At 35.2% G+C, this 26,183-nt stretch overlaps 1 long non-coding RNA gene across 1 annotated transcript in view; it reads left to right on the forward strand.

The window, feature by feature from the left end:
• Nucleotides 1–18,527, forward strand: part of LOC140683884 (uncharacterized) — a 97,485-nt gene extending 78,958 nt beyond the window's left edge. The window contains exon 3 of the long non-coding RNA XR_012055470.1: nucleotides 1–18,527. This exon is cut by the window's left edge and continues 13,102 nt beyond it. This is a non-coding gene — a long non-coding RNA (uncharacterized lncRNA).
• Nucleotides 18,528–26,183: the final 7,656 nt, after the last annotated feature.

Consider the following 26,183-nt stretch of genomic DNA (forward strand, 5'->3'; position numbering starts at 1 on the left):
TTTTCCGGATCATTAATGAGGATGTTGAGGATTGGTTGCAGACCATCCGTGTAGAGAACTATTCTTTCTGTTGCCCTGCTGTTTTTTGAAGTCCTACAATATCTTTAATAGAAGTAGAAAAAGTTTTTTGGTTTTTCTGCCAACTTTACATAACATACCTAGAGTTTGACCTAGAAGGATAAAGTAAAATACATATGTACACATATATGTTAAATACATATATCTTTAAATACGATGAAATTTATAATACAGTTTTTAACATTCTGTGTTGGTCATAGCAGTAGCTAGACCTGTAGAGATTATTTTGTTCTGTGTTGTCTCTGATTAGGGGCCAATCTTTGTAATCTCCCTTTTCCCATTCACTGTGCAGAATATGTTGTTGCCTAAGGGAGTGCAGAAACTGTCAGAAAAGCCAAAGAGGAAAATTAGGTACTGGGATTCCTAAGTTCTCAAACTAAAAATTCTTGAGGGAGGAGTAAAATTCTCTTAAACATATTATTTGTTCAATGTGTAGTGAATGTACAGTAAACAGTGCTAAGAGGTGGTCTTACGATCTCTGTAATTGCAAATTACAATGCTGAGCACAATTTTTGTGGAAATTAATATGCAGTCTGTGTTGGCAGCACAATGTGAGTTTAAAATCATAATTGCATATAAATATGAGTTTTAGGGTCCAGGTTATAAGTAATGTGAGTTACTGGTATAAACAAGAGTTAAGTAATGATGCAAAAATTTTAGTTGTAAAGATTTGATTCTGTTTCTTTCATGTTGTCTCATTTTCTGCTCACTTTTCTCCTTTTTTCATCTCTGAAATAAAATTATAATGGAAGTGTCTATACAATATTTTTTTTCTCTGAAACAGATAATGAATTCCTTATACTACAATGAATACTGTGAAACAGAACTGCTGTAATGTCACTGGAAAGTTTAGTACATGGATTTTATTTAGGTGCATGTGTCTTTTCTGTAAGCCTCACTCACTCTGCTCACTTCCATCAAACCAGTGAAGTAATGCACATTACCGCAATTATTAATAATATGAAGACTCGGTCGTCATGTTTTTTCATCCTGACATATCATAAAATCTGTTGACACCTCTGTTTGGCACACAGGTTCCCATGCATGCTAAAAAGCCTGCTAGCTTGTTGAATATATTCTACCCTACACCTGAGCTTGGCTGCAGACCAGAGATACTGAGTGATCTCTGTTTCCTGTAGAGATTAATCCGTTAGTCTTTCCAGGCTTTCCTCAGCCCACTGGGGCTGCGAGGGATTCAATTCAAAACTGATGGAATTTTATACATGCTAAACTTACATGGTCAGTGAATCATTAAAGTACCGTTTATTTCTGAATAGTTTACAATCACCAGTTCCATTTTAATGGAAAATGGCTCAAAATATAGAAAATTTTAAAAATGGTATTGGGTGATTACCCAATTTTCCCTTAAAGTGGACTTGTTAAGAAGAAAATGTTAAAGTCATTCAATAAGAGGGAAAATAACCAGAATTATTTTGTGACCTTTCCCCAAAGTTATCTGCATTTTTATTTAAGAGTAACCAAAGAAAAGGAAATTTTAGAGCATGTTTTTTTCCAGTTTCATCTTACTTTGATACATGTGCACCCAATGCATTGTCAAGTTTACAGCTTGCTTATAAACTGTGGTACTTTTTTATTAATTTCATAATCTTATGATGAATCATCATTGAATCTCTCTTTTTTTTAGCTATTTTCTCCACATATATTATTGAACATATTCTCATGTTCCATGCTAAAAATTATGTCTGATGGGAAAACAGATTATTCTGATAGTGGATGTTTCTTGTTTAGAACATAATAATTGCTGTTATAGTATCCAAATTTTGTATTTTCATCCATTATATTTTATTCATGACTTAGATTTATTTTTCCTTCTTAATACTTGGATGTTTTTTGGTGTTAATATTACACCTATTATTTGAGCACACTAACTTAGAACTCTGTTTTATGAATCTAAACATACTCATTTTAGCCTTAGAAAGTGTATAACTCTTTAGATCTTCATGAAGTTTTAATGTTTTAGGAACAAAACATTAATATTTAAGAAGAATCAAATTAAAACTGCTCAAAACAATCTGCTGGAAAATTTTACAAGTAAAATAATTGCTTCTGAAAATCAAATGATCAGACTTTTACTTGGAAATGCTTTTAAAGGATCTATGTTGTTTAACCTCCTAATTTTTTTCAATAGTTAACTTTAATTTTGATAATCTTTTTAATATGAGTAGGAAAACAAAAAAAAATTCTATCTGCAACACACATTTACCAAGTAGTATAATGCTGTGTTTAAACATATTTTAAATTATATAACTCTTCAGAAATGCAAATATGAAAATTAGTTATGCATTTGTGTCTGAAATAAAGCACCATATCAGCTAGAATTAATTATTGTTATTGTATTTTAATTATTAAATACTAATAATGCTCTAATGAGCAAAATTTTAGATTTTAATTTTGTTGAGGCCAAAAACCTGGAAACCCTAGTAGAAGAAAAGAGAACTAAGCAAGGTGTAAAAAGAATAAATACGTAAAACAAAACAGCAGAATTTAAAAAGAAAGTTTCATTGCTGAAAATTCTGGCTCAGCTTCTGAAGAGTCACAGGGCAAAATTATTTTCTGTGTAAGTAAGCATTTGTAATATGCACAAGCCATATGAATTTGGAATTTACCATGAAAGATCTAGTTTATTGTAAATTAATAGAAGAACTAATATGAAGATTTAATTTAATTGTTAATTAATATCTGTTTGGGGTGGAGTGTATGGCAATAAACTCAATAACTGTCCAATACAATACGTTCTCTGATGCCTCTCAATATAATATGGTATGTCTCCATATGCTTTCCAGCAACAGCCATTCATTCTCCCTTGACCCAACTCCTTCCTGTAGTTCTATGAATTTTAAAACTGCTAAGGTAAAAATAAGAGGTGATGCTTACTGTAAATTGTGTCTTATTGTCATCCTTATAAATTACTTTGCAATAATGTATTATTGCATTATTTTTTAGTGATAATGATGTGCTCCCATGTGAACAACATTCTATATAAACCATTTTGTCTCCAGATTCTCTTGAACCTCAATATTGATGAATTTAGCTTCTGTAAAGCTGTGGTTAAAATTTCAGAAGCAAGTTAAGGGAGATAAAATGCATCCATTTGCTAGATTATAATGGTTTTAATTTCCTCATGAAGTAAAAATTTCCAGCAGGAGATGTCAAGGAACATGTGAAAACATGTAAGAAGAGGGCTGCTTTGTCCTCATCTTCCAAAGATTAATTGTGTGGAAGTTAAATGAAAAAAAAAAAGTTCTCATCACTCACAAAGATTCATATGCCTGTATATCCTTGAGACCATTTTGAGGCCCCCTTGACAGGGAGCCAAAACATTCTGGACTTCTGTTATCTAATGTAGGAATTTACTGATGTTTGAGGCATTATAGAGAAATAAGACCTGTGGAGAGGAATGGCTCGTTTGCCAACAGACCTATGGGTGACTCCTGGTTTATGGAACCTTGGAGTCATGCACAAAACCTTTTTTTATGCTAATTAATATAGATTTCCATGTGTTGGAAACCGAATGAAGCTGTACATTTAGAAACCTTGAGTCAGTTTTTTTTCCCCTTTTTTTTACCCTTCTTTAACCTTAATGTAGCTAAGAATGGGTGCCAGAATGCTTTTTTTAGTATAACAAATGGGATGAAGTAACTCTGGAATATAGATATAGGATGATAGATGAAGACCAAAAAATAAGATGAAAAGCTGAGGTCCTGACAGATTAAATTGCTCAGTGGTTGTTTACTCCTTGAATCTATTTTGAACAGCTCCAAAGCATTCTATCCAGGCAACTTAGCTTAAAAATAGTTCTGTAATTAGGTCATTAGCTATTCAGAATCATGACAATGGCAAAATCAAACAATTTTTGTGTAAGATCATTATTTCCTAACACTTTGAAAAGCACCGGTCAAGGTATCCTTCAGATTCTTCTTTATTCTCCTTCCCTTGGAGATTCTAGCATCTGATTTGAAAATATATGAAGACTGACAGTATTTCTCAAATAATTAATATTTTACTTGAAAATAACATGTGTCAAAAACTACCTATGTCAAAAACTAGCAATTTTAGGCCATTCTGCCTGAGAATCTCCATGTCAGATCTATCCTGTGGAAAGATACCAACTACAAGTAAAAACTGGAAAATACCAGCCTATGGGAATCTAGGAATGAGAGCAAGGAAAGAACTTCCATATTGATTATTGATTTTACTCTTTCTCATTCATTGGAAGGGAATAGGGTAACACAAATTTCAGCACTTAACACCTGTTATTTCATTAAATTTTCTACAGTTTCTCAGAGTGGGAATGTTAATGTTGAGGTAGAAAATGTTAATGTTGAAGGTACAAAATACTGAAGACAGAAACTATGTTTCTCAATCTTCAAGAAGGTCCAGGAGAAGACAGAAAGAAAGAGTAAAATACATTAACCTGATAATGAACCCAGGACAGAGAGTGAAAGGGAGTATCCTGAGGCCAAAAGTTTGGAAAAAAAGGTCAGTGGAACGAGGATTAGATGGGCAAATAAGCCAAAATATATGCTAAGAGTAGGTCAGTGTGGTGTCAAGTAGATTTTACTGGAGTTTGAATAAGGTTTAGAAGCTGAAAGAGTGCACCAGTGTGTGTATAGAATAACAGAGAAATTGGTAGGTGCAATCAGGAAGGAATTCAACTGAGAGAGAAATACAAATGAACAATGAAATATTGGTCACTTAAAGGGAAAAAAACCCAAAAAAAACCCAAACCAAACCCCATCCCAGCTCTTTTTCAATGTAGCACATTTTAAGGCATATTGTAGAGAATAAATTCACCTTAAAACATCCACAAAACTCACTCCAGGTATAAATTCCAAGGACATGTTAGCTATCTTGTCTCAGTATGAACTCAGTCATTCACAAGGTGACCCAATTCAGATATCTATACATGCATATCTGTGCAATTTGAAAATCTGAAGAGTATTTGGCAGTCCTACAAGTGATTGACAGATATGACAAAGAATATGCAAAGGGATATGTGGTCTCCTGAAACAGCAAAGCACACCAAATAGGAAAACCTCATCATCACACATTCATCAGTGGACACTTACAGTTTCACTCATCTGGATCCTGCTGAAGAGATACTCCATTCAATTATTCAAATTTTAGGATGAACTAACAGCTCTGTATCTTCTCCCAAATATGAATGAGGGTGGGGATCAGCCTTCTATATGAAGTGTCTAATGACATTGAGATACACTTGTAAATCCATTCTGAATTTCAGATGCCAGTGCAGACAGGCATAGGGCTTCCAGGGATATGTCTCATGAGCTGAGACCTCATGAAGCCTAAGACATTTCAAATAGCACTTAAGACCTGTATTTAGGAATCACAGTCTGTTCCCAAAGCTCCACTGAGCTGGACTTTTAAAATTAGTTCCAGGTAATCAATTGGATTTGCACTTTTATGTACATGTGAGATTAATGCTATTTCAGATCCTAGAGACCAGTCCATTCTTTACAACCCTTGTTGCCAAAAGGCATAGTCCGAGTTGGCAATTAAGACACATTTTTTTTCCTCTACTCTAAGCTGTTACATTGCAATTCAGTGGTTTGGATTTTTTAAATATGAAAAATCAGATAATGTCTCTCAAAATAAATTCTAAAGCAGTGGATAATATATCTGGGCCTTTGTTTCTTGCATTTACAGTGGAGAGAGTAAAGCATACTTATCTCAGAAGGATGCCATTACCATGCATTCATTAGCGTTTAATGTTGCATATTGTAGCAAAGGGGACATGGAAAAATTCCAGTAGGAATTATTCCTGTTTTCTGAATCTGCTTTGAATATTGTGCCATAAATAAGGCATATGTTTATCAGGGAAAAGAAAGGAAATTATTGAGTTGTTGCATTCTAAGTAAGCACGGTTGGTTCCATATACAAAATGATGCTGAGAGCTTCCAAGAAAAGCATATGAGGGGATCTAATTACAGACCATATGTACATGTAGGGATCAAATTAATGTTATAAACAGAACCATAATTGTAATTTCTTTACTTTTGAGAGTGGCTGACTTTCTAACACGTAAAAAGAGTCTTTTGACCTGACCTTTGTAAGTCTATAATGTTACTTAATTCAAACTGGGCATCTAAAGTCTGTTTTAGAAACCCAGAACTAAATAGACTAACCCTGGCTGTGTTGTAGGCAACACTCCTACATTATTTTCAATTGTTTAATGCACAAAAATTACAAAAATTGGTCTTTTCATATTTTCTTTTGACGCTAATGGACTGAAAGCCATCTTTTGAAGTTCATGTTTACAGCAAAATTATCTACTCTTAGCCGTAGAGTTCTAAAGCCCTATTAGAAATCCAAAGCTCCTACAAGCTTCTTCAACTCAGCAGACAAGTTCCTTTTATGTACTGAACTTCTTGATGTTGCAGGACACCTCCTGATAGCAAATTTTTTGTTCCACTGCTCTTGTCTTCCTCTTCCCATTCACACTGACCATAAAAATCTCTCACTCCTGCAGGTACATTTAAAAAATTGAATAAAAAGCCAATGTGTAATCTTTCAGTCAACTACAAATCCAATGACCTAAAGGCTCTCAGGTTCATTAAAAAGCATTGACTGTCCACTCATCTTTTTTTATTACAATGTAAGGTGATGTCCAGAGCCAGTCTGCTAAGGGGTCCTACCAGCTTCTTTTCTGAATTGCCTAAAAATGACACAAAAACATGTGATGTTTTTTATCTTGAGGAAGAAGTATGATATGGGTGCAGTCACTGTCAGGTAATTCTTTGCCGTTGACTGAGTACACCACCTACAAACCCCAAGAGAAATTGAAAATAGATCCAAATGTAAATCTCATGCTTTTAAGAAGCACAATGATTAAATGCTTTTACCTCTTCCTAAAACTAAAATAATAGCTAAATCAGTGTCAGAATTGTACGAAAATGTTGTAGAATTCTTGGGATAATTCACACAATGTGAGAATCAGCACAAGCAGTATGATAACAGTATGACAATAAAGGGACAGATGCAATAGAAATCACCAGTCATACAATGTTTTTAGAAATAATATCAGAATTCATACAAAATATTTGTTAAAACAAATTTAACATTAGCAGTGAGGATTGGGAGAGATTAAATAAAAGACAGAGTGTAGACAAGTCAATCTCATTATATTAGTGTTCATCATCAATAATGCTAGCTTACAGAAGTTGCTGCTTAATAAAATAAAAATGCTATGGACCCCAAATCAGAAGTTTGAAAATGTTTCTTATCAGAAAAGCTTACCTAACACTCCTGCTCTTTAGTTTATGTAAATAAACAGATGAAGAACAGGGCATAAATTTTAATATTGATAGATAGGAAGCAATTTCTCTATGTGCATTCTGAAGATATGTGTGTGTATTTATTCTATTCTTCTGACTGAGATAATATGACTGTAAATTATTATACTGCCTTTGCATCTACAAGCCCCATTTGGGACTGAGATGCTAGTTGGTTAACTGCTGTACAAATTTCAAATCAATACTTTGTCCAAAGAAGATATATATAAAAAAACATTCTGAGAAAATAATGGCTTAAAGTTTTGGACACAATATCTAGTAATTTGTGTAATAAAATAAATATAAGTGATTTATTAATTATATTTGGTAAAGAAAAAAATATTTGCTCTCTGTGTGTTTTCACTGATAATGATAATTAAAATAAGAGTTTGAAAAAAAAATAAAGGCATACATCAGCATGGATATAATCTGCAGCCTACTATGTAAACAAAATTAATTCCACTAACTTGTGTTTTGGAACATGCAGCAGCTAACATAGGCTAATGTGATTAGAATGAACATGGCTATTACAGATATCAGATAATTTTGCACTGATTAAATTTGCTGAAACCAATTATAATTAAGAACAATTCAGACTTTTTAAATGGGCATAATTAGGCTAAACAGATTATTAAATAAATAGATAAATAAAAGCAATGGTATGATTTGCTTTTAATGGCACCAAAAATGAAAATGGTTTTCATTATAAGCTCTTGCTGTTATTGAAAATTTTGGATATCTCAATTTTCCTTAAAATGGGATGTCTTCTTATTCATGTTCTTATTTGTGCTAGTTTCATATCTTAATTCTCTTCAACCCTTATGAAGAAAATATTCTACTAACTGCTTCTCAATGTTAGCAAGGAATAGGTACTAGTGAAAAACTGTTACAAACTGGGAAGACCAGTTTCCTTATGTCCTTTATTGTCACTGGTGACTGAAATCACTAAAGAAGTAATTTATTTGTTCTACAAACATTTTTTTTCACATGAATAAGAAGTCTGGAGAGTTTAGGGTTTAGTTTCTGCCTTGAGTTTGTATGGCCAGATTCCACAGCTGGGGGTCTATAGGGTGGCTTCTGTGTGACACTACCAAAAGCTTCCACCATGACCAGCAAAGTCCCTGTCAGCTCCAAGATGGATATTCTCCTGGCCAAAGCTGGATCAGCTAAAAATGATAGAAACTCCCCTGTGGTAACATATTTAAGAAAAAAAAAAATTGCTATTGAGCAGATATAATTGTGGCCAGAGAAGAACAGAGTAAGAATGTGCAAGAGGGACAACTCTGCAGACACCAAGGTCAGTGAAGGAGGGACAGGACATGCTCCAGGTTCCAGAGCTGAAATTCCCCTGCAGCCTTCTGGTGCAGACCATGGTGGAACAGCCGTGCCACTGCAGCCCACGGAGGGCCATGGGGATGCAGTGATCCACCTGCAGCCCATGGAGAAAACCCATGCCAGAGGAGGTAGGTTCCTGAGAAGAGGCTCTGATCCTGTGGGTGGCCCATACTAGAATAGGCTTCTGGCAGGGACCTGCAGACATGTGGAGATAGAAGCCCAAGCTGGAGTGGTTTTCTGGTGGGACTTGTGACCCCATGGGGGACCCATGCAGGAGAAGTCTGTCCTTAAAGTCCTTCACCCCGTGGAAGAGTGACCCACACTGCAGAGGATTGAGGGGTACTGTTGTCCTTGGAATAGACTCATGTTGCAAGAGGTTGCAGAGAGTGGTTGGTCAGAGATAGACTCACATTGGAGAAGTCCATGGAGGACTCTCTCCTGTGGGCAGAATCCTACATTGGAATAGTGGAGCTATCGTCTCCCTGAACAGGGGAAGGAACAATAGATGATGAACCATAACCCCCATTCCCTGTCTCTCTGAGCTGCTGGGGGAGGAGTTATAGCTGGGAAGGAGGAAGGAGTGGGAGGAAAGATGTTTTTAATGTCTGTTTTTACTTCTCATCATCTTGCTCTTATTTTGTTAGCAATAAATTTACTTCATATCTGTAATTTAAGCCTGTTTTGTCTGTGATGATATTTGATGAGTGATCTCTCCCAGTCCTTATCTCAACCCATGAAACCTTTGTTATATTTTCTCTCCTTATCCAGTTGGGGAAAGGAGAGAAAGGTGGATGGGTGCCTGATATCCAGCCAGGGTCAACCCACTACATAATCTCTTCTTATCTTCTATAAATATAATTGGTGCAGTAATTGAAGTAGCATGAAATGGGGAAAGGAAGCATGAAAGAAAGCATTCCCTTTCTGTGCTCATGATGCAACATTTAGCGTATGTGGTATAAACTTGAGAGGCTTAATATCTTTTGAATAACTGGAGTTTAGCTTACAATTTTTGCATTGCATATCTTCTCAGTGTTCTGAATGTATACTATTAAAAAACAATGCTAGTAAATGAATAAGGAGACAAAGATGCTACATCAGTGCATCCATAGTGATGGAACAATTCAGATGACAAAGAAAATACATACATCTTGCTTTGAAACTGTGCATTTCTTTAATTACAAAAAGAAATTAAGTCGTTTTGTAAGTTCTTCAGAAACCAAATTCTCTATACGTTATTCATGCAATTTTTATTTGGACTATTGCAGCAAGTTTCTTTTATAATAGACAAAAAAAATCTTAACTGGGAGATTACTATTTCTTTGAGGCTTTAGGTCTATATTTCAGATGAAACCATACTGAAATTAAAGACCTGTGTGCAAAGAAATTAACTGCCTGTTTTTAATTCTTAACAGTTAAAGGAATTTTAATAAGGTTAATAAGGGTAATAACATCTAAACTACCAGATAGCGCACTTTGTGCTATGACCAATAATCCCGGTCTCACAATCACGCGGATCGAATGCTCTCTTGTTGTGAACCTTCTCTCTCTTTCCTTGGTCTAGTTTTTCTTCTGATGAGTTTTATGTACAGTAAGAATATGTAAGTGGTTTTATGTCTATCATAAAATTTATAACGGGTCAAGATGCAGACTTGGATGTACAAGATGGGAACTGCTCCATCAGGTCAAAGTCTTGTGTCTTCCAGCAATTACTTTACCTATATCAAACTTCTCTATAATAATAAAAACCAAAATTCTGTTAATCTAAGAAGAAAAATGTCACTAATATGATATATATAGAAGAGGCACTTCAGAATCTTACAGGAGAAAATATTGTTTGTATTCATTGATAGATTGATTATACTGAAAATACATTCAGCCATTTCTATGGGGAACCAGAAAATGGCAATCAAAGTCACTGTTGAAGACAAACTGTACATAAACAGCAGAAGAATATCTCTGATGGAGCAATGGAAGTCAAAGGAAATCTTGATATGGGTGAACTTAGTTTAATATTTAGAAGTTAAAGTAAGTTTAAAGCTTTTCTTTTGAAAATGCCTTTCCATCATAGTAATTGACTTAGAGTTTAGTTAATTTTTAATGCAGATTTTATTTGCTGCATTTTTATTGTTTGGGGGTTTTTTCCAAGTTTATTGTATTTTTTAGAATACTTTGAGGATTCTAGACAAGCTGTTCAGGTTTTAGGTGACTGTGAGTGTAACAATTTTCAAAAAGATTTTGAAGTGTCCATTAAAATCAATGTTAAAAAATGTTGTGACATTATGTTCTGAAGATAAGACATTCTATGTAACAACATCACTAAGTTTAAAATTGGCTAAATGACACATTCTTTACTTAATGATTCATTCACTTCACAGAACCTCACAGAAATCTTTATGTTCTCTTTAGCTTGAGAATTAAATGAATCACAGGTTTTGCCTCATAAGACTGCAGGCATTTATAGAATACAGTCATTTATAAATATTTATTTCTGAAAAAAGATGGAAAATCTTTTAATGGCTATATCTCAAATAGGTATTATTTTAGGGAAGAAAGGTCTTCATCTTTTTTATCAACATTAAATAGAGAAAATCCAAAATTTTATCTTTTTTCTTCAAAAATTCATGCCAGCAGTGGTGTGACCTTAATCTTCAGTAGTCCTCTTACCTGTGTAAATGGCAATAAATTCAAACCAGAAATTTCTGAGAAATTTTTAAAGTTTGTGCAAACAAACATAAAATCATGCATTATGATGAAACTATGATTAATGTTTACAAGGAGAATTGAATAAGACAAATAACAATAAAAAACTTTAAGGAAGGAAGGCTGATATTGAGCAACAATGTCAAAAGCTACAAGTGACTTTTAAAAGCATGGATAAGTGGGAAGAAGTTGATTTATGAGTAATTCTGCACTGACTATTCAATATCAACAAGCCTTGCTACAGATGTTCACTGGAAGGTCAAAATTTCAATATTGCGTATTGCTGAACATTGGTAGGAGTGCAGGACTAAATCTGCCAACGTGTAAAGTGATGCAATTCTACACTTTAAGTTGCCTACCTCCACTGTATACCACCACCTTCTGGAAGTCCTTAAAGCCAGACTGGTGCCTTGGAAGACAACTTGTGGGAACATATAGTGTGGAATGAGAAACAAACCAAAGCTGTGGGAATATTGAATAAATCAGGAAAGGAACAAATGCTTAAGAGGGTGATCTCATGCTTGGAAAGGATTCATGCTTAGTTAGAAGTAGGATGTCTCTTGGTCATAAGAAGGAGTGCAATACAGAGACAGAAGCAGAGCCTATATTCACAGTCCTGAGGAAAGCTATATCACAAAGCTATTCTTAGTCAACAGGCCAAGATTTTCAGATTAGATTGTGCATCCTGAACATCATCCTGTTTAGGTCATCTCTGAGGCATTTTCAGTTCTACTAGCTTAAAATACTCTGATAATCCTGTCTGAGTTTACCACGGTAGTGATTCCACGGTGTGATGACAAAGCTATTTGTTGCATGTCACAGCAGTGTGTCAGTGCTCAGTGGTCCACAGGCTGAGTGCACACTGTGCACTGTGGTGGAGGGCCGTGAAAGCCAGAGTCAGTCAAGTCTGACTCATGATATGTACACTGTGGTTGAAGGAGCATGTAATACCCAAAACTGCGACCAGATTCAGACTTGAAGGAAGCCAATTACTTCATCCAAAGAGCAGACCTGCAGTGAAGTGGTACACATGATTTTTCAGAATGGAATTTCACTTCAGAACTAATTAAATTATTTTCAAGATATTGGTAGGTTTCAAACACACAGTTTACCTACATTTTATCAATTCTATTTTTATGTCCTTACAACTTCTACTTCAGCTCACCCAGCCTGAAGATAGTTGAGCTTCAGAACTTTTTCCCTAATTTCCTTTTTTTTTCTTCATATTTATTTTGAAGAATAAGCATCTGACTAAAAATGTTCAAATTTTGCATTAGCATTCAGAATACCAGTATAAATGTTACTCCATATTTATACTGAAAAAAAAATCTTGCTTTCAAAACAATTAAAACTGGAGAGAATAAGCAATTTAACAGTAACAAAAGCATACATAAATAATCTTTTTACAGCATGGAATGTAAGAGAATGGAAACAACAGAAGCAATAGTCATGTAATCCAGTTTAGAATTTTTGATTTATTGAGAAGTTTGGGATTAGCTGAAAAAAATACTTATTAATTTAAAGGGAAAAAAATTAAACCTGTTAATAAATGCACGGTTATTGAACCAGAATAGCAAATGGACACCAGTTATAAATGGCATCTTAGTTATGATGAGGCACACCCAGTTTGCTACATATGAATAAGAAGAATTTCCTAGGTTTTAAAAAGCGAACAAATATTTTGTGCAGTTAATATATCATCTTTCCTTTGAAAGTATTTGGTTTGAAAGTGCTCTTTTGGGGTAGCTTCCATTTCAGTGAAAGAGACAATAGTATCACATTCTAAAATGTAAATACTTAACGCAGAACAAATTAATTGAGTTTCTTTTACATTAACTTTTTTCCCAGATATATACTCTGAAGTAAAATGTCAGATTACTTGTCTTGGATTGCATGAACACCCTCAGAAACTCACTACAGCCTGCTCAGTTCAGAGTTGTTAGCTTGAGAAAGTAGCAGAACTGAGAACAGTTCCAACACTTTGGTTCATGTGTCCAAACTTAAGCAGAAGTAAACCCAAATTCCCTAAAAAAGTTTAGGTATCACTGGACATGCTTTCTAGAGTTTGACATGAAATTACTTACTTCATCATATGCCATTATGCATATGCTATTATTATTGCAACTCTTTCTGCCTTTGTCATGATGATAAAAAGAGGCAAAAAAATGCTGCCTTTATGCTATATTACATTTAAATATATAGTAAATTAATTAAATGCTCATTCCTATATAAATGTAATGCTTTGCATTTATATAATATCTGCTTTGCAATGTAGTCAAACCCAAAGATTTTGGATTCACAGAACCAAAGAATGGTAGAGGTTTGAAGGGACTTCTAGAAATCATTTTGTCCAAGCACACTGCTGGAACAGGGACACCTAGATCCAGTTGTTCAGGAGCATATCCAGATGTATTTTGAGTATCTCCAACTAGAGACATTTCAAACCTCTTTGTAAAACCTGTGGCAATGCTCAGCTATCACAGGGCAAAGTTCCCCCCCTTATCTACTGGCAACACCTTCCTTAAGGCAGCCCAGGGTAGCATTCATGGTCTTTGCTGCACACACTTTCTTGTTTGTCTTTGAATCAGGAATCAGGGGAAAAAAGTAGTAAACCTTGTGAATTGTATAAGAACAGTTTAATAATTGAAAAGTAAAAAATAATATTGATAATACTAATTATAGTAACAAAACCAATATTAATCTTAGTAATGAAAAAGAAAGAGAGAGAAGAAGAAAACCCAAGAAAAACAAGTGCTGCATAATACAATTTCTCACCACCTGCTGACCAATGCCCAGCTTGCCTCCAAGCAGTGATCAGTGACTCCTGCCCAACTCCCCCAGTTTATATACTGAACACAATATTATGTGGTGTGGAATATACCTTTGACCAGTTCAGGTGAGCTGTCCTGTCCATGTTCCCCTTCCAGCTTCCTCTGCACCTGCTCAGTGGCAGAGCATGGGAAACTACAAAGTCCTTGGCTTAAAGTAAGAACATCTTAGCAACAGCCCAAGCACCAGTATGTTATCAACATTATTCTCACCCTAAATTCAAAACACAGCACTGTACCAAATACAAGGAAGAAAATTAGTCCATCTGAAACCAGGACACAAGATCAAAATCACAGAATCACAGGAAAACAGAATATGCTGAGTTGGAAGGGACCCACAAGAATCATCAAGTCCAACTCCTGGTCCTGCACAGCATCATACCCAAGAGCCACACCATGTGCCTGAGAGTACTGTCCAAATATTTCTTGAACTGTCAGGCTTGATGTGAACACTTCCCTGGGGATCTCATTCCAGTCATCAACCACCCTCTGGGTGATGAACAAATTTCAAATATCCAAACATACACTATCACAGTTTCAGTCCTCAGGTCCTGTCACTGATCACCACAGAAAAGAGATCAGTGTCTGCTCCTCCTCTTCCCCTCACAAGGAAGTTGTATATTGCAATGAGGTCTATCCCTAGTCTCTTCCAGGCTGAACAGACCGAGTGACCCCAACTACTTCTCATGCATCTTCCCCTCAAGGCCCTGTATCAATGTTGATCATTGGAAGAAAAATCTGCTTCAGTAAGCAGGACAAAATAGCATCTCTACTTTTCATCAAAGATCTGTTGTTCTTTGTTATGGAAAAAACATGCATGGAAAATCTGTTCACCAGAGTGAGATCTTCGAGTTTTCATTAACCTCACAAAGAACATACTCATTCACAGTTCCCTCAAACACCAGTACACCTCTGCCCAACACATCTGCCTAGATGGTGGGTCCTCTTAACTACTGCACAGATTCCCTACCTGCCAAGTGGTCCAGCTTGGTGCTCTCTGGGAACAAATAGCACTCGCATGCCTTTTAATTTGCAAGTGCCCGGCACACCAGCATGGAACCTTGCCTTTCTGAATACTCCATGATGGACCCAGGCCCACCTCTACTTGCTGGCTGTTCCAGCTTGAAGCTTGCTGCACACCCACTGCACACCAGATGTGGGGAAAGTACAGACATTTTCCCCTATCAGTCAGCACCAGGCCTACGGGCTTTTACCAATGGTCCTACCTATTCCCCCTGCAGTAACTGAGCACCTCACTAGCCTCGCTCATCCTGGCCCCTCTCAGTAGCTGAACTTGAGACCTCCACTCATTCCAGTAGTTGATAGTACAGTCCAGGGGCACCTATAGTGTTAATGGATGTTATACTGTTAATATACTTTCTGTTACAACACGTATTAGCACTCTGTAGTTAGTGCATTTATCACTGACAATCCTGAACCTGCCCTGCTTCCCTGTTGTTTCAATAAACTGCTATGCATTACTCTGGATGTGTAAATTCTTATTGAACTCGGTCAGACCTATAGTACTGTCTTGGCAAATTGCACTGTTCATCATCACTATTCAATCTGGGATCACACAAGTATGTATTGAATGCCACCAGATCTATAGTGTTGAAACTGCACTATTTGTGGAATTTCTTATTGAACATGACCAGACTTTTATTGCTGAATTGACTATAATCAGAATTAAGCCCAGCCACAGTCTATCCCTCTGATTTCCTAGGACTAGCTGGAATGCAACAGGGTTTATCTCCTGCCAGATTTCTATACCCTTTATGCAGCAATGACATGTCTAGGGAGAAGCTTTGGCATCTCCAACTACAGACGTGAGAACCACTTTGCTCTGTGGCTTGCACCATAGGCTTCGGATTACCTACATATCCTGTCTGACTCCTGTTGACGTTCCATATCCACTCGCACTGGTCTCCCACGTGGCTAGCACTTAGTCCTAAAAGCACGCCCACACACACCAAGTAGAGAATGAGATTATACAGACAGATAGCTAAGAGATGCAATAAGAAGACAGGAAAGACTGCAGTGATTATGTGGAAAACTAACAGAAAAACTGACTGGCTACAGTGTGACTGGCATGTTATACCCCTTTCTGACTTTTCCCCAATTTGTTTTTTCCCCAATTCCATTAATCTAAACATTCACTTTTAAGTTTTGCTCAGGCCCACAGCTGCCCCCATCAAGTATCCTCATGCTTCTTTTTTTTTTTTCCTTCCTTCATTCTTATCAATTGCAAAATTGTCCTCTCCAAAGCTGTGTCTGCAGTTTCTTTACAGCTCATCAATTACTGGGTGGAGACTTTTGGCCTTTCACATTGTCTACATTATCCCTTGTCTTTCAGCTTTTTATCTCTCCTTGGTTTTGCTTATCCCTTTACTTATTATCCCCTTTGCATTGAAGGTCCTTGATTGGATAATCTCAGTTAAGCAGACAGTCTCACTTTCCACATATCCTTATGGATCATGACCTATGACATTACGAGCTCTCTCAGCACCTGTGTGTGACCAAAAGCAGGTCTCCTGGACTTGTGCACATCCAGTCTGTAGAAATGTATGTAGCCTGATCCTTCTTGACTGAGAAGCAATGTTTTCATTACTTCAGGATTTTCTACAGCAAAGATGATTTTTATCAGTGAAGACCAAGGCAAAGAAGGCATTGACTGCTTTGGCACTTCCTATTGTCTTTGTCACCAGATCCCTCATGCTACTCAGCAGGATGCCCATATTTTCCTTAGTCTTCCTTTTTCTACTGATTTACTTGAAAAAGCTGTTGCTGCCTTTCACACTCCTTGCCAGATTCAGCTTCACATGGGTTTTGGCTTTTCTAACCCCCTCCTTGTGCATGCAAACTGTCTACACCTATCCCAGATCACTTGGCTCTTCTAACTTTTTCATTTTTTCCTATTTTTTATATGCTCAATGTTGCCATGATGAGCATCCCCAATTACAAGGAAGGAATCTGTGGGTTGAAGCCAGCTCAAGTTCTTTGCTTTTTTCAGAGTTGATTTTGATTTCACTGTTTTGATAATCTGTGTTGGGCTGAGCTGCACACGCATTTTCCTGATGCTGGTATTACCAGCTCAGGAAGACAATCAAACATTTTTGGTTAACTCAGGGAAGGCCATTTAAAAAACACCTCTGATATAGCAGATGATCTGAAATAAAGGTCACCATCTCTTTTGTGTTGGGATGAATTAAATTTTCTTCGCAATGGTCAGTCACTCCTTACTTCCCTGAGCTTCATGAGTACATGCCTTTTGTCCTCCGGCTTCTTGTTTGTTCATGTTCACTTGATAAATCTTCTCCATCATTAGAAAGGCTTCTGAAAGAAGAAAGGCTTTTCTTCTTCAAGTGTTTTCACAGACTTTTATAAAGAAGGTGACATTTTTTTGAGAATATGAGAAATACTGCCTTGGAGAGGGGATAATACATGATACACAGTAAGCTGTTCCAAGTAGCCTGCTGACACAAAGATGTTTTTCTCATTAAGAGAATAAACAAAATTTTGTTTAGCAATTTCTTTCTTTTTCTTTTTCTTTTTCTTTTTCTTTTTCTTTTTCTTTTTCTTTTTCTTTTTCTTTTTCTTTTTCTTTTTCTTTTTCTTTTTCTTTCTTTTCTTCTTTTTTTTCTTTTTCTTTTTTTCTTTTTCTTTTTTTCTTTTTCTTTTTCATGGAATAAATTATATTTCATCCATGCCTGCCTGTGCTGTGAAAGCAGTTGTGTCAGATGGTGAAGGATGATGCATGGAAGACATCTTGTAATACTAGTTTTGTAGAAGTGATGTCTGCCTATTAGAAGATAAATACTACATGTAAAAATTAAGGGAATAACTTTATTATACTTCTTTTAAGTGAAAACCATCCTGATTAAAAATTTCTTATTTCTTTTCCCAGGATGTCAAGAGTAATTATAATGAACCCAGTGCTACTGATGAACAATACAGGGAAAAAAATGAGGTCAAGAACATGAAACTTAAAAATGAACTTGCATTGCAAAATGAAAGAATAAGTCTGTGCAGGCTATAATTTTTTTTGGCTGTTTTTTCCCAAATATTTTAAATTAATATAGTTATAAACTTGTTACATATTTTCTGTTTCAGTTTTTATCCCAAGCATGACCAAGGCATACCAAATCCATTGATACTTTGACTAAATGAGATTCTACAATATATATTTGACCATTTGCAGATTGTTTCTCTGTGAACATGAATTTAATTGCCTCTACTAATTAGAAAAGTGAAAGAAAAATTAAAAAAAAAATACACTAGACAAAAAAAATGCTGGCAACAAAATACCAAAAGCAAAGCCAGACCAAACTAAACCAAACCAAACAAAAAAGAAAAATCCCTCATATATTCAATTCCAATGCTAGTTATTGTAAGACAACATTGGGATGATGATGATTAGTCACATATTGAAATACATTTCTGTATTGAAACAAAAAATTGAATTTATATATTTTTCTTCATTTTATTTTCATTTATATTTTTTAAGGATAGCTTCTACACAATGTTTTACATTTTTACAGAAAAGAATTAACATTTTTACAAAATTTGATACGTATTCACGGATAAGAGACAAACCCATGCAACTGAGATTTAATCTTTCTCAGATTTTATCTTGTGCTAGTCTAATTTAAAATAGCAGCATTTCTATGTAGCCTGAAGCCTTACATTGATTGATAAAAATGTCTTGCTGGCAAAGGATTACAATAGAAATACTTTATGTAGTGGAGACCTGAACCAAAGGTTCTGTATTTGTTAGGGATGATAATAATAGGGCTGCATCAATACAGATGTAGAAGGAAAGAGAAAAAAACAAAGCAACAAACAGGCAATCTTTCCTTAAAGCGCTAGCAGTGGATCATTGCAAACAATGAGAAGTACATGAATATACATGCACTTCTGCCTTTGATATTAAATAACAAAATACTACCCTTACAATTCTCAATGGAACTTATTACGCACAAAGGAAAACAATTAAAAGCTGTGGTTCAAAACAGATCCAAAAATTTGCTAGGTTGTTCTTTGACAACTTTGCAAATAGTGTTATTTAGGTGAAAGAAATATAACACATGTGATGCCAATTATATGCAGTATTTATTTTTGCCTTACCACATATTAAATAATATAGATGAGAATATTAAGGTAGATGGAGAAGCAGTGAGATGAAGATCACAGATAGAACTCACTTAGAAGTTTAAGTTACCATCCAAAAGAAAGAGTTATCTCACAATTTCCAGGGTACTGAGGACAACACACATCACTGAACCTGATGAATTTCAGCTGGGGCACCTCTCCTGCTCAAGGCCAGGACCCTGTTTCATCTTTCTAGAGCCACAGTCTAGCCTTGTTGATGATGTGATGGCACTTGTTCCTGTCCCTCGTGAGGAGTTCATTTCTGGATAAGCCTGTCAAAGGCAACTCCCCCCTTGATAAAAGAATCAGCAGACCCTGTAGCTGGCTGAAACTCTGGTCAACTCGTTGACCAGTGGGGCAAAAGGCCCTTACATCCACAGCATGAATGACCTTGGAGGTTGTTCTGAACATCCTGGTAGATAGTCCTTGTAGAGTTTTTAAAATCTGCCTCAAGAAGTTAACGGAAATTCAGTGGAGTTCAGCAATTTTGAAAATGTTATCTATTAATATTAAAATGTTTCAATTGTATTTGTATTCAAAGTAGGGAGGACAACCGGGGTCTTACGAGTTTACAACAGAGAATGTTCTGAGATAGTTTGCTTCCCCATCCTCCATGTTTTCCTATGCTTTAGAGCCAAAGTTGGAGAATTATTCCTGCTCCTAGTATGAGGCTGCTCCTACTATGAGGCTAACAAGTCATCAGACCAGAAATTTCAAATTAACAAAACAAGTTATTTTAGACAGAACTCATAGTGTCTGCCTGGACCCAAGTGAAGTACCCAGGCTAGCTGCTCTCAGCATTCCAATCCACTGGAGTACAGCTGGCAGTTGCACTTTAAGGGCAGAGTACCATTTCATATTAACATGTTTAGCAGTTATTTGTAACGACTACAAAGTATTTGTTGATATGTCTGGAATTAAAGATATAGTTTTTTATATGTGGAACCTCCCTGTTCTGAGGAGGCTGTAAGTTGATTTTAAGACTTCTCCCATGGGACACCTGAAGAAACCCTGGGTCTGCTCCCTCTCTGCTCTGGGCTCTGCTCAGGCTCCTGGGCCTCTGCCCCCTGCTCCCCCTGGCACGGGGAGGAGGGGACAGGGGGCAAATAAAATGGATTTCCCTACTAAACTACGGAGACTTGTCTCCTCTGTTTTCCCTGTCGCCATTGTGGCCTCCCTGGATCATGATCGTCACTGTAGCCACACGCTGCTACAGTAACACACACATAGAAACATTACTGCCTTGGGAGTTTCAACTTCTTTTATTTAAAGAAGGAAAGTGGAAAATCATGAAGGATAGTGAAGGAAATTGTTTCAGAGTATAAAGTTCTGGCTTTTAATATAGTGTACCATCAGATTAACAAATACGCAATGAGCATAGCAGAACAAGTAAGCAGTTTTTAAGCAACCACAGGACGCTGTAATCGAGTTGTTTTGGAACTTGAAGTTCAGTGATTTAGTTTCAAAAGGGAAAATCAAACAAACCAAAAAAATTACACCAAAACAAAAAATATCCGAAATACTAAATACTGGAAAACTGATCACGAAGACAGAATGGTTCTGTTAAAATCAGAACTCATAGGACAGAGAATAAATACAGTCATATTAATATTGAGATGTTCTGCAGATAAGTAATCTATAAAGTATCACTAACATTGCTGCAAAATAACCTCAGCTGTGAAGAACATTAATCAGATGAAGTGATTGTAAATTCCTTTCTGCTGTGAATGCTAAGATCTCAAAGCCATTTCTCTTTTGCCATGACAAATAAAGCAGTCAAGACTGTGCTTGAATTTGATGTGGTGGAATTCTTCAAAGTTTACTTAAAGGATAAGACACTATTTCTTTAGGAGAATAATTAAGTCTCATAACCATCTTTTAATAGTACTGATAACACCAAGAATAGAACAAAATGATAAATATTGAAATAGTGTTAGATATTTAAATAAGTTTACTATATCAGGGATTTTTCCATTTAAACTCATGTATTATCTTTCTACAGGCATTTCATAATAGGTACTATATAGGAAGTGAGAAAAAAACCCTGCAGTAGGCTGATACAGTATGAGGCTTAAATATATTTTTTGTTTGAAAATCTTTCTTTATGAAATTAAAACAGCTTTTGTTTATGAAAATCCCATTCTAATATAACATCCTTTTTGGATTAGCTCAATTCTGTTTTATATAATTCTGAGCTCAGAGTTAGCTGACTAATATTTAAAAAAAATTTACAAAACAGGATATTGTTTAGAAGACTGTCATAACCAAGAAGTTCACAATTTATTTATTTATCCCCCTGCCTTTAAGAATGAATCTCTGCCTGCTAGTAACCACAGATCCTTGAGTATTGCTGAAATTATAAGGAAAATGTAGAGCAAATGTTATTTTCTTACCCATTCTAAAAAATTAAACTGTGTAAATATTGTCTCTCAGCCCTGTCTACAAGTTAATTCTAGCAACACTGTGAACTAAAGAGCCCTTTCAACTTTAATAAAAACCAACAGTATCTGGGATAGTTAGGGAAAAACTTAAAATACCTTGAGACATCGCATATTTGCTTTCTGTTAACTTTGAAATTTCTCGAGTTAGTGCTGAATTTTTAAGAAGCATTGCTATAGCATGGTGTCACTCTACATTTTATTACCCATCTGATCTCAACCAGATAACTTTCTTCTGTGACACTGTTAGTATTTTTTAAATGTCTTGATTTTTCAATTTTTGTCTTTATATTATTATTGTTGTTTGGGTTTAAAAAAAAAATATTATTGACCAGACATTTTTAATCTTCAAATTCTTGTCTTCCTGAGCTCAGTAGAAACAGTGGCATGCATGACACTTATGCAGAAATAATAAATTCAGACCTCAGACCACCAGTTAAATGCTGCAGAACCAGGGAAAATGTGACTATTATTAGGTGGCCAAAAGATCAAAGCTATTAAATAACTGTTAAAGCTTTTCTGTTTTTCTCTTGGAGTTTGTGTGAGAGTTTAACCAAAAAAATTGCCACTTAATGTTTTCCTCCTTTAATTTTCCCAGAAAGTTAAAAAAAGAAAAAATGAAATCAGTATTCCCAGAATTTTCATCAGGTTTATTTCTCACATTTCACTACTGAATTAAAACAGAATAAATAACATCTAATTTCAGGGTTGTTTTCTCTAACAATTAGTTTATTTCTTTTTTTCTCCTTCCTTAATTAGTTTTTCACAACATTATTACTAAGAAAATGGAATATAGTGTACCATCAGATTAACAAATCTGTACAAAGACAGTTTCTCCATTTTTTTGATGACATTCATTTTAACTGCAGCAGGGACAAAGTTTCTAAAATTGTGTAGTACCTAAGCAATAAAGTAATAAAGATGCTGATTTGCTATTGTAAGAAAAATAAAGATGCACACCAATTACTACTACTATCTCTGGAAGATTAATAAGCATAATTTTCATACTAAAAATACATACACAATCAAATTATCATTGGAATCTTTGACAACATTTTGTATAATGGGAACCAGCAGGAAAAATAAAAGGCGTTTTTAGATTTTGGTTTATTTATACACTTTTTGCATATTTTTTAATGAAGAAGGAAACTGATTTACAGACAAAGCTGATACTAAGCTCAGTGTCTTTTTTTTCCTTCTTTGAATTGTTGATTCCTGTTGTTGTTGCCTCAGGTTAGAATGAACTTGACAATGTTTCTGTTAATGTTTTACTTTTGTGCTTCTTCTACATATAAAATATGTTAGAAATATGATTTATTTACACAAAAAAAAAAAAAAAAAAAGAAGGAATCTGGTTACCTGTTTTCATAAGTATCCTTAATCTTCCAGATAATACTTTTTCCCAAGAAGCCACATTGCAGGATTGCTTTGATATGTTGTCAGTAACTTTATGTTTTGATTCTATTATGTTATGAGAAGGAAGCTTCTGAGCATACACACAGTCTTTTTTGATACTGCCCTAATGAACTGGAGGATTTTAAAGGAGTTCAATAGCCAAGAAAAAGAAATAAAAGTGGGAGATGGTGTTCTGGAATTCAGCAGCAATGATGTTTGTATAGAAAATAAAGGGGGATATAGATAGTAAAATGATGATGGCACAACAGTTTCAACTCTGGTGAAATTAAAATCCAGGGAAGCACAGAGATTTCTAATTTACCTTGAACATCATTAAGGAAATATCATGTTAGCAAGGAAGAAGAAAATAGAAATAAAAAAAAAAATGAAAAACCTTTAGAATGGGAATGGTCAAATGTCCACAGGAAGATTTGAAAAAGGCACCAGACAGCACTGCAAAGTCTTGGCATAAATATAACCAAAGGAAAAAATGGGGAAGAAGGAAATTATATTTTCTTTACAACCAATATAACAGCTTGTCTGTTGCAAAGAGTTAGTGAGAAACAGTGTGTTTCTTTTCCTTTTAAACAAGTCTTTAAAATAATTAGAATAGTTATTCAGAGTAATCGAATAGTGAAAGGTCATTTAGAATGATTAAGCAATTTTAAAAGTGAGAGTGTGTCTAGTGAAAGCATTAAAATAGCTATTTTAAAATATCTGGGAACATGTCTGTAAAATGAGTCTAATTAATGAATATGTAAATCTGAGAGAAGAATTTAACATACTTTGCATAGGAGTTAACTCTCCCATCCCTTCTGGAGTTGAGCAAGAACAGATGCTGGTTAGCATCTCCCCATAAATGTAAATGGGCTTGTGTATATATAATTAAGAATATACATATATATGGGTTGGGTTTTTTCAGATCTAGAAAGGCTAATTCTTTTGAAAAGGTCAATTCATTTCTATCAATGATTCCAGCAGGGACAATATTTCATTTCTAATAACCTACCACTGAGCAACCAAAGTCTTGGCTCATAAAAGCACATGAAATTGCATATCTGACCTCCAACCTTCTGTCTGCAATACTGGAATTCTTCTGTGTTATCAAGCAGGCATGCACATTTTGTAGGGTTCTTTGAAAAATTTCTCCCTGAAGAACAATGATAAAATCTTCTTTAAGAGAAAGAGACAGACATTTTTCATATATATAAAAGGGGAGAAAACTAAAATTACAAATACTAAGCAAAGATGAGTTGAGTGAATTTCCTGCTGATGTGTAAATACAATTATGCAACATTATGAACTGTAACTGATTCTGCAGTGGAACACCCAGAATCAAAAAAGCAGAAATTCTTTTATTATCATGCCTAAGAAAGAGGACGTGATATTTTTTACATTAAGAAAAAGGATGAGAAAATTAATTCCAAATGATTTGCATAAAATAGTGCAGTATACGAGTATCCTACAGTATGTATCGTGTGCATAAAGTAGTAGATAAGAGAAAGATAACATACATTAACAAAAAGAATTTTAGTCTTCATATGAAAACTTCTGAGTGAGAATCTTGTGATTATGATACAAGTAAACTGATAGAAAATGTTAAAAATATATAATTATTACATATCAAAGAGAAATTATGTATATTCTTACCCCACTTAGTGATGAATTAAGAATTGAGGAGAAATGGTCTTTTAGGAAGTGCTGATGGTCACATAGAAATAACATATGCATTCTTTTCCACATCAAAAAGAGAAAAAAAAAAATGTCACATTAACATGTTCCATATCCTGAAGGAAAAGGAGGTGAGTAGTGTTAAATATATAGCAGAAATATCACACTGATAAAGCACAATATGATAATTCTAAGAAAAGGTTTAGTTAAGTAACAGCAAGCAAAGTCCTTCCCATCTTGCAACACATTAAGAGATCCCTGAGGACAGTTTAATGTTCAGCTATCACACAGCAGACATTCTTGAACTGGAAGGGTACAGAACCTGAGGCCCTTCTGCTTTAGGATCACAGTTTTCAGCCCAGCCCAGCTTCCCCCAGAATAATAGCTGACTGTAATGATAAATGTCATCTTAAAAGGGGAATGATCATGTTCATAAACATACGTTTCCATGTCTACTGCATCACTGTTGCACAGGAATTTGACCATGAAATATAAAATATTAGCTGTGAAATTTGAAATTGTTTGTATTTTGAACAACTTTGGTTGGTATTGTGATATCAATAATTATTCCTTGAAGAATCAATATCTTGAAAACTTGATTAATTGATAACTATAATTTCCTATGTTTTATTTTCCAAAATATTCCATGTTGTAAAGAATAGCACAAACAATGTAGTTTTTATTTCTACTACAGGTTTTATTTCTACTACAGATTTCACCTAAAATAAGGTGTGATACCAATGAAAATTTAAAATATACAGTCTGTTTTACCCAAAACAAAAATTTTCTTATGCTTTTAGAAAAAAACCCAGTAATACATACCGTAATATTAAGCCCCAGCTCAGGTGAGTTTAAGGGGAAGATAATTAGATTGATTCTGGCAGTGCATGTAAAATTCTCACGGCATTGAATAACAATTTTAACTTGTAAAATTTAGAACATTAACAGAGGTGTTTGGCAAATTTTAAACCAATAACCAGATACAGTAAGGAACTTACCAAACTTAGTCTTAGCAAACTTAAACTTGTCCAGCTTTAAATTGTCCAGACACAACAAGGCACTTCCTAAGGCATTAACCAAGATATTTTAGTCTGGTATACAAGATATTTCAGGAAGAGTAAGTTAGGAGGAGAAAGAGAGAAAAAGACATGTATGTGTAGCCACTGCCTCAGATCCAGCATGGTCTCAGCTACTTTGAATTCCAAGGCAGTGGAGTGCACTGTCCAACACTTGTATTGCTGTCTTTTTACCTGCTCTGGTGTCTTGGGGCCCTCCCT

The sequence above is a fragment of the Taeniopygia guttata genome, chromosome 1 (assembly GCF_048771995.1).
Source record: "Taeniopygia guttata chromosome 1, bTaeGut7.mat, whole genome shotgun sequence".
In the NCBI taxonomy this organism is placed as follows: domain Eukaryota; kingdom Metazoa; phylum Chordata; class Aves; order Passeriformes; family Estrildidae; genus Taeniopygia; species Taeniopygia guttata.